Here is a 10129-nt window from a genome sequence, read left to right as displayed (position 1 = left end):
TCTCTTTTGCTTTTTCATTAATTAATGTATATTATTACACTCCATATCTTATTTTCCCCATCCACCCTCCAAGTGCTCCACATCCCATACCTCCTCCCAACCCACCTGTCTCCACGGGCATGTTCCCACCCCACACACACACACACACATACATATTTTGACCTCTAAACTTCCTGGGGCCTCCAATCCCTCGAGGGTTAGGTGCATTATCGCTTGAATGAACACAGATCAGGCAGTCCTCTGCTGTATGTGTGTCAGGAGCCTCATATCAGCTGGTGTATGCTCTCTATTTGATGGCCCAATGTTTGAGAAATCTTGGGGGTCAAGATTAATTGAGACTGCTAGTCCTCCTACAGAATCACCCTTTCCTCAGTTTTTCTAAGCCCTCTCTAATTCGACAACAGGGGCCAGCTGCTTCTGTCCATTGGTTGGGTACAAATATCTGCATCTGATTCTTTCAGATGCTTGTTGGGTCTTTCAGAAAGCAGGAAAATAATGGAGTATAGAACTAAACTGAGAATCCATAACTGAGGAATCTCAAATGATGAGAAGCACCTAAAGAAATGTTCAAAGTCCTTAGTGATGAGAGAAGTGCAAATCAAAATACTCTGAGATTCCACACTACAACAATCAGAATGGCTAAGATCAAATACTCAGGTGACAGCACACATTGGAGAGAATGTGGAGAAAGAACAACTCCGTGGCTGGCAGGATTGCAAACTGGTACAAACATTCTAGATATCAATCTGGAAAATTGGAAATAGATCTACTTGAGGACCCAGCTATACCACTTTGGGGGATATATCCAAAAGATGCCCCACCATGCTACAGGGGCACTGTTCCACTAAGTAATAGTGGCCTTATTTGTGATAGACAGAAGCTGGAAACAACCCTGATGTCCCACGAGCGAAGAATGGATACAGAAAATGTACATTTATTCAGTGGAATACTACTCAGGTACTAAGAACAAGACCATTCTGAGTTTTGTAGGCAAATGGATGAAACTAGAAAATATGATCCTGAGTGAGGTAACTAAGACCCAAAAAGACATGCATGGTATGTACTAATAAGTGGATATTAGAAAAAAAAAGTATAGGGTACCCAAGATCTAGTCCACAAAACTCAAAATGATCAAAATTCCAACTCAATTCTTCAACGAATTAGAAAGGGCAATCTGCAAATTCATCTGGAATAACAAAAAACCTAGGATAGCAAAAACTCTTCTCAAGGAAAAAAGAACCTCTGGTGGAATCACCATGCCTGACCTAAAGCTGTACTACAGAGCAATTGTGATAAAAACAGCATGGTACTAGCACAGCAACAGACAAGTAGACCAATGGAATAGAATTGAAGTCCCAGAAATGAACCCACACACCTCTGGTCACTTGATCTTTGACAAGGGAGCTAAAACCATCCAGTGGGAAAAAAAAACAAACAAACAGCATTTTCAACAAATGATGCTGACACAACTGGTGGTTATCATGTAGAAGAATGTGAATTGATCCATTCCTATCTCCTTGTACTAATGTCAAATCTAAGTGGATTAAGGAACTCCACATAAAACCAGAGACACTGAAATTTATAGAGGAGAAAGTGGGGAAAAGCCTCAAAGATATGGGCACAGGGGAAAAATTCCTGAATATATCAGCAATGGCTTATGTTGTAAGATTGAGAATTGACAAATGGGACCTCATAAAATTGCAAAGCTTCTGTAAGGCAAAAGACACTGTCAATAAGACAAAAAGGCCACCAACAGATTGGGAAAGGTTCTTTCCCTATCCTAAATCAGATAGGGGACTAATATCCAATATATATATAAAGAACACAAGAAGTTGGACTCCAGAAAATCAAATAACCCCATTAAAAATGGGGCTCCAAGCTAAACAATTATTTTTCTTAATGAAGTAAATATAACACTGAACAATTGGTAAGCGATATTAGCCAAATATAAAAATCAATGTTAATATTAACATATGGATGTTTTTTCATTTTGTCATTTACGTGTATGTATTTGTGTCTAAATGAGTTTAGGCGTACCATATACTTACAAGAGCCCCAGTATGCTAGAAGAAGGCATAGAAAATGTAGAAAAAGTGTTCATAGGAAGTTGGTAGCAGCTGTTTGAACATTAGGTACTAGATTCTAGTCTTTTCTAAAAGCTATTAATGTGCTTACCTGATAAGACGTCTCTCCAGCACCACACTCAGATATATTATTTATTTTTCATTGGATAATTTCTTTATATCTCAAATGTCATCCCCTTTCCTGGTTTTCCCTCCTGAAACCCTCTATCCCATACCTCTCCCCCTGTTTCTATGAGGATGTTCCCCTTCCCTTCCACTCTCACCTCACTGTCCTGACATTTCTCTACAGTGGGACATCAAGCCTTCACAGGACAAAGAGCCTCTCCACCCATTCATACTAGACAAGACCATCCTCTGCTATATATTCAGCTGGAGCCATGAGTCCCTCCATGTGTACTCTTTGGTTGATGGTTTAGTCCCTTGGAGCTCGGGGTTGTAGGAGAGGGTTCTGGTTGTTTGATATTGTTGTTCTTCCTATAGGGTTGCAAACCCCTTCAGCTCCTTCAGTCCATTCTCTAACTCCTCCACTGGGGTCTATGTGCTCAGTCCAATGGTTGGCTGTGATCATTAGTTTGTCATCAGTATTTGTCAGTTTCTGGCACAGCCTCTCAGGAGACAGCCATATCAGGCTCCTGTCAGCAAGCATTTCCTGCATCCACAATAGCATCTGGGTTTGGTGTCTGTATATGGGATGGTTCCCCAGGTGGGGTAGTCTCTGGGTAGCCTTTACTTCAGTCTCTGCTCCACATGCTGGTAGGTTTTGTTTAATGAGGCAGAGGCATGAGCATCATGAGTTCCAGGCCAGACTCTGTTACATTTGAACATTTTTATTGGAAAATTTCTTAAAATTTTTATTTTATTTATGTTGAATAACACATACTGTTCAATATATAATTACTCACTCTGTCTCATTCAGTTTAAATTTTATTTCAACATTTGAGATGATATTATATATTAGAGAAACAAATATTGTTTTGCAATTATTGGACCATAAAAATGTGTAGCTTGCCTATAAAGACAAGGGAATTTTATTCTATTGGAATTTTGCTAAATATTTAAGGCATGTTAATTCTCATAAATAAAATCCTGTATTTGAGTAGACATATTAGGATGCCTGTATGGACTAATGCATTGGGGTAAAACTCAGAGAATACAAGCATTGCTGGTATCACAGTAAGGGGTGAAATCAAAGCAGTTCCTCTTGGAGTACTTTATCTTCTATCTGTCTGTAGTTTGTGGTTACTAGTCTATCTGTTGTCTGTCTGTTATGTGTGTCTGTCTGTCTGACTCTGGGCCTATCTCTGTCACTACCTAACAAAGGGCTTTGCTCTCTATATAGTCAACAGCAAAGATACATGATATCGGAAAGGAAACGAGGATTGTTTACAAAATTCTAACAGAGTTCTACATGAAGTCATATTACTTCTCCTAACTTACACAGAAATACAATCTTACTACAAATATATGTAACCAATCAATATCCAAAATTTCTTTCAACATTTATGATAGATATGTGCTGTATAGTTGGCTCCAACTTGAGGGTGTATTCAGCAAATGATTACAACACACATGCAATAGTCATGGTCAGGCAATCATCCATCCTGACCAAGTAGGTTTTATTCCAGGGATGCAGGGATGGTTTAATATATGGAAATCCATCAAAGTAATCCATTATATAAACAAACTCAAAGACCAAAACCACATGATCATCTCTTTAGATGCGGAAAAAGCATTTGACAAGATCCAACACCCATTCATGATAAAAGTCTTGGAAAAATCAGGAATTCAAGGCCCATACCTAAACATGATAAAAGCAATGTACAGCAAACCAGTAGCCAACATCAAAGTAAATGGAGAGAAGCTTGAAGCAATCCCACTAAAATCAGGGACTAGACAAGGCTGCCTACTTTCTCCCTACCTATTCAACATAGTACTTGAAGTCCTAGCCAGAGCAATTTGACAACAAAAGGAGATCAAGGGGATACAAATGGGAAGAGATGAAGTCAAAATATCACTTTTTGCATATGATATGATAGTATATATAAGTGACCCTAAAAATTCCACCAGAGAACTCCTAAACCTGATAAACAGCTTCAATGAAGTAGTTGGGTATAAAATTAACTCAAAGAAGTCAATGGCCTTTCTCTACACAAAGAATAAACAGGCTGAGAAAGAAATTAGGGAAACAACACCCTTCTCAATAGTCACAAATAATATAAACTATCTTGGCGTGACTCTAACTAAGGAAGTGAAAGATCTGTATGATAAAAACTTCAAGTTCTCTAAAGAAAGAAATTAAAGAATATCTCAGAAGATAGAAAGATCTCCCATGCTCATGGATTGGCAGGATCAACATTGTAAAAATGGCTATCTTGCCAAAAGCAATCTACAGGTTCAATGCAATCCCCATCAAAATTCCAACTCAATTCTTCAACGAATTAGAAAGAGCAATCTCCAAATTCATCTGGAATAACAAAAAACCTAGGATAGCAAAAACTCTTCTCAAGGATAAAAGTACCTCTGGTGGAATCACCATGCCTGACCTAAAGCTCTACTACAGAGCAATTGTGATAAAAACTGCATGGTACTGGTATAGTGACAGACAAGTAGACCAATGGAATAGAATTGAAGACCCAGAAATGAAGCCACACACCTATGGTCACTTGATCTTCGACAAGGGAGCTAAAACCATCCAGTGGAAGAAAGACAGCATTTTCAACAAATGGTGCTGGCACAACTGGTTGTTATCATGTAGAAGAATGCGAATAGATCCATTCCTATCTCCTTGTACTAAGGTCAAATCTAAATGGTCAGGTAATTCAAAGAGCTGGTAATTGAAGATTTAATCTATGCAGTAGTTTAGATTGTAAAGGTTGATTAGATAGGAAGTTCCAGGCATAACATGGTTCATGAAACTGTTCCTTGAAAGGCAGTTTAGAATAAAGAAAAATGAATACACCAGGTAAAAGCCAGGTAATTACACCAGCTTAGCTGATCTCAAGGTATGTTATTAGTTTTTGCCTTGGAAACTGTCCAAAGTTCAATCTTTTGGGGATCAACATATATTTACCTAAAATTGTATCACTACAGATGATGTGGGGAGACCTAGAAAGGGGATAGCATTTGAAATGTAAATAAAGAAAATATTCAATAGAAAAAAGGTGAAAAAACGTTGTAATGCCAGTAAGTAAAAACAAGTTTCTGACAAGTGTGTTTTAATATTATGTTTTAAGTAAAACCCTAAATTCTAGTAAAATGTAATTTCATTAGATAATAAATTTGAAAGTCTTGGCAGGGATTCTATAAATCATTAACATTTAGTAGTGTCAAGTTTTTAATGTTCACCCATTACATACTAGATAAACACTTGCAAATTAGCAGAAAATGATTTATTTTTACTTCATGTGAATCTTTTAATTCAATTTAGAAAATTTTTATTGTACCTTAAATAGATATGATCCAGAAATGAATTAAGTGAAGTTATTGAATTTATTTCCAGTTCTTAAAAATATACTATTTGTTTTTTTCTAGCATGAATAAAATATAAATGGCATTTATACAAAATCATATTTTTAAATTAAGAAAGTAAATTACTTTTAATGTTTTATCATGGGATAAGCATTTTCTCCCAATATATATCTATCAGTCTGTCTGTCTGTCTCTGTCTCTCTTACACACACATGTACACATACAGACACAGACAAGAACATAAATACTAAACACACACACACTTAATCTTTAAATTTCATCCCCACATAGCAGCTGTCATCTCAGCATGGATTTCCACACTCCACAGAATTATTTAGTCATGAATTTTTGAAAATGTTACACATTGTAACTACTCATTTAAAAATCATAATTTTTCTTTGCTGGTATATAATGAGTACTTTAAGCACTGAAAAACCTAGTGATATATAAAGCCCAATATCTATATAAAATTCCAATGAAAAATCAAATCAAATAACTTGTTGTTATTCTTAGGTCTAGAATCGGGGTATTTGTGCACTCTAGTGTAAAAATATACTTTTAGAATAAGGAAGTGAAAAAGTCAATAAGAGAAAGTACAGTTGGTTTCATATCCATGCAGAAAAGTATCATTTTGAATCCTCTTTGTTTACCTTACATATACCAATAAAGTTTAAAAGTATGAAATGATACATTGAAGTAAAATGAAGGCAAAGTACCTGAGAGGAAAAGAGTTGTTTTTGATGTGTCATATTTTTCTGTTTTACTTTTTGTATTAACTGAGACTGCTTTATAGGAGAAAAGGGACATATTAATTATATTGTAACACCAAGACCCTTTTCCAATAATTCTCTTTTTTTGTCTCAAGATAAGTGATTGCTTAAAGTGACATTAAATATCCATTTTTGGAGGATATTCTTTACTTATGTGTATGTATTGTAAAATTTTCTCTTCTATCCATTAGTAACTTTTGGATTATACAATTTGCTTTATTTTTAATCAGTTGTCTATGTTAAGTTTTTTTGTTGAAATTTAGTCATTGAAGTTTAAAAGATGATCCTTATCTTATGGAATATTTAATTCTTATCTTTATAACACTGCTAGCATGTTTTGTGTGATATAATCCCACATAAAAATGACTTTTCCATTGGTTTTCAGAGCTAGAAATTACTCATAGAGAGTAATTTCTAAATATTCTGATAATTTTAAAAACATACATATTTAGGACTATTTCAAACACAATCTAAATAAAAATTATGTCATGATGCATTCGGTTTTATCTATAACTTTCTAATTTCATCATCAGCATACTAATTTTGAACACAGAGCCAGAATTTTTACACATCCTAAAGAATTTATTTGGATCCCATTAAACTTCCAGAGATTTTGCCTCAAAGACAAAAGGAAAACTTTCCCCCTCTGTAGTGAGTATTATAAGAAACTTCTCAGACCCATTCTGGAGTGAAATATCACAGGTGGTGCAATTATTTTTAGGAAAGAAATACTCATATAAAGTATGTGAACATTGCCCAAAGGATATATGGCAATGAAGATATAGTTATGTAAGGAACTCTACCAAGTTTCAGCAAAACAAGAGTCCAAATACCTCGACTTACTTTCCCCTCAAACCCAACCTCAGCATGAGAGAAGCTTCATTTTCATGGGAGGTAGAGATAGGATTTATCTCTTTTGGTATAATATTTGAGGATTCAAATGCCTCCAAAGCATGGAGTGTATGTTATCACATTATCTTTTACATCTATGCTGACATCAGGAAAGACTAGAAGTTTTTGCATCAGCCACACTTACAGACTCTTCATCAGGGAAATGCACCACTCCAAAGAAACAAGTGATGGCTCTCTTTTACATGGGTAAACATAGGGTATAAATTTATAGCAAAATAAGAGATATGCAAAGACAAAGGGGGGACAGCTTTTTGTGAACTTTATTTATTTGAACCACAGTGTGGGGAATTTCTAATATAAAGTTAAATCCAAAAGCAATAAAGATTTTAGTGGTAAGAAATCATCACAAAGTAAGCAAATAAGAGGAACTGGTAGGTCCAAGAGAGCAACCAAAAACAGTTTCTAATCCATATAAAAAGGCAAATAGAGAACTACTCAATTTTTGCTCTATGGAGCAATAGGACAGATGGGTCCTCTAGATTAGCCAAAGATCAAAGGCTGACATAAAGTTCACCCTGTTTTGGGACAATTTGAATAATCTTAACTTACTCCATTCTTAACATTCATTACAGAACCTGAAAAAGACAAATCCACAAAATTCAAGAAACTCTAATCAATTCATGTTCTTATTTGTCCAGTTCAAAGTGATGAGCCATGAAAACCTTTTACACACAAACAATAATGGACTCTGTGAGTTTATTATGTTCTTGATTTTTATGCTATAATTGGCATAAGCTCAGCACATGAATGCTCAGACATTACAGATTAGTTTCTAAAAGTCTTGACAAATAATTTTTTTCACAATGACCATTAGTGATATAGATGATCATCATTTTCTTGTCTTGAAGCCAGGATATTATTAAGTTTTGAATTTTGAATCAAATATAACTTGAAGACATAGCACAACGCTATTAACATAAAACTTCTGAGAGCAAATCATTTTTAGTCTGTATTGGAGTGTACACCCTAACAGATAAAATACACAAGTCATTTAGATTTATGAGACTCTAAATTAAATTTCTGAATATTCTAGAGAATCACGAATTTTAAATCAAATCTAGTGAACAAAGGTGAACTTTTATACACAAAGACATTTAGTAGTTAAAGCAATAAGGGAAGATTTTCATGTCCATATCACCATGGTAACAAATTCTCTCCAGTGATAGACAATAGATGAGTTTCTAAATTTAGTAATATTTAGATATGGTTATGTTTTTTTGGTTGAAAGAAATGAAAATGATAAATCATTGAATTAAAAGGAAAATAACCTTTAATATTACATATAATCTAAAATATTAGAGAGATTCCACCAACAAAAATAACATGCTATTTTATGTATGATGTCAGCAAGAACAGTATAGCAGTGCACAAAGCATTGGGAAGACAAAGCAATTTTGTAAACAACTACTTGTTTGCATTAAGTCTCAGTTATGAGGAGATTAACAACAACAACAAAAACTGCCTTCTTGAAGGCAGCTAGCTTCACAGAGGATTATGGCCAGCATCGTGTAATGCAGAAGCACTCTACCTCCAGTGAGCCTGCAGGGCTTTGCAGAAGGCTGTGCTTTCTGTGGATGAGGTGGAGAAGAAATCTAAGGCCATCACTGAGGAATTTCCCCATATCAATGACATGAAGGAGGCAGTACAGTGTATCCAGGAACTAGCTTCACCCTCCTTGCTCTTCATCTTTATATGGCTCAGCATCAAGTCCACGCTGGAGCGTAGTACCACTGCTTATGAGCATAAGGGACAACTGCAGCACTAACGGCTCTCTACTGCTCAGTACTATCAAAGGCTGTATGAAACACTAGAATAGGCTGAAGACCTGGAAATTGATATCCCTCATGTATGGATATCAATTTTTTGATTGATATCCTTTACCTGACAAAACTGATAACACCTATTATCCAGGAAGATGGGGTGCCCACGGGAGAGCTCGTCAGGGAAATTACAAAGCCTCTGAGACCCGTGGGCAAAACTACTTCTTTGTTGCAGGAGATCCTGGATCTCTTATGCCAGAGCATGGATGCCAAAAAGGTGGGGATGCTGTGGCAAGAGGCTGGGCTGAACTGGAGGGAATTTCTAGCAGAGGGCCAAGACATTGTCTCATTTGTGGCTGAAAAGAAAGTGGAATATACCTTGGGAGAAGAATGAAGCTCCTGGCCAGAGGACACTTGCCTTCGAGGAGCTTCTTAGGTAGTTAGAGAAGCTGCTAAAGGATGGCGGCAGTAATCAGCGTGGGTTTGACTGGATAGAGGCCAACCTGAATGAGCAGCAGATAGCATTGAATACATTAGTTCGAGCCCTCATGACAACTGTCTGTTATTCTGCAATTACCTTTGAGACTCCTCTCCGAATAGATATTCAAGTGTTGAAAGTGACAGCAAGACTGCTGCACAAATACCTAGGTGGTGAGCAGAAGGAGCTACCAGCACACCATGTTCTCCAGGCCCTTATATTGACCTTAGAACAGCCTGCCAACCTGCTTCGAATGTTCTTTGATGCTCTATACGATGAGGACTTGGTGAAGGAAGATGCCTTCTACAGCTGGAAGAGCAGCAAGGACCCTGCTGAACAGCAGGGCAGGGGTGTGGCCCTTAAATCTGTCACAGCATTCTTCAATTAGATTCTGGGGCTGCAGACGACTAGTCTGGTCACAACTGACGGCGAGTGGGGCAGGGGACTTGGATATTTGGATAGCTTCGCCAGCCAGCCGCCTGGACTATAGGGGGCAGTGGCAGTGGGTGCTTGTAGTGCACTGTGTCATGACTGAGTGGCTGAGGAGGCAGGATGGCTTGGGTTGACTTCTATTCTCTCCAGTATGCTGCCAAGTGTCTCTCTCTCCGCCCCGCAGGACATGCCTCTCTCTCTCTCTATATATATATATATATAGAT

At 36.9% G+C, this 10129-nt stretch overlaps 1 pseudogene; it reads left to right on the top strand.

Annotated features, from left to right (window-relative positions):
- The first annotated feature begins 4890 nt into the window (after positions 1 to 4890).
- On the top strand, positions 4891 to 9860 carry LOC110305976 (eukaryotic translation initiation factor 4 gamma 1 pseudogene; annotated as a pseudogene).
- The last annotated feature ends 269 nt before the right edge of the window (positions 9861 to 10129 follow it).

Source organism: Mus caroli, unplaced genomic scaffold, assembly GCF_978045245.1.
Source record: "Mus caroli unplaced genomic scaffold, Mus_caroli_1 scaffold_2, whole genome shotgun sequence".
Classification (NCBI taxonomy): Eukaryota; Metazoa; Chordata; class Mammalia; order Rodentia; family Muridae; genus Mus; species Mus caroli.
This window is presented reverse-complemented; position numbering and strand designations above follow the sequence as displayed.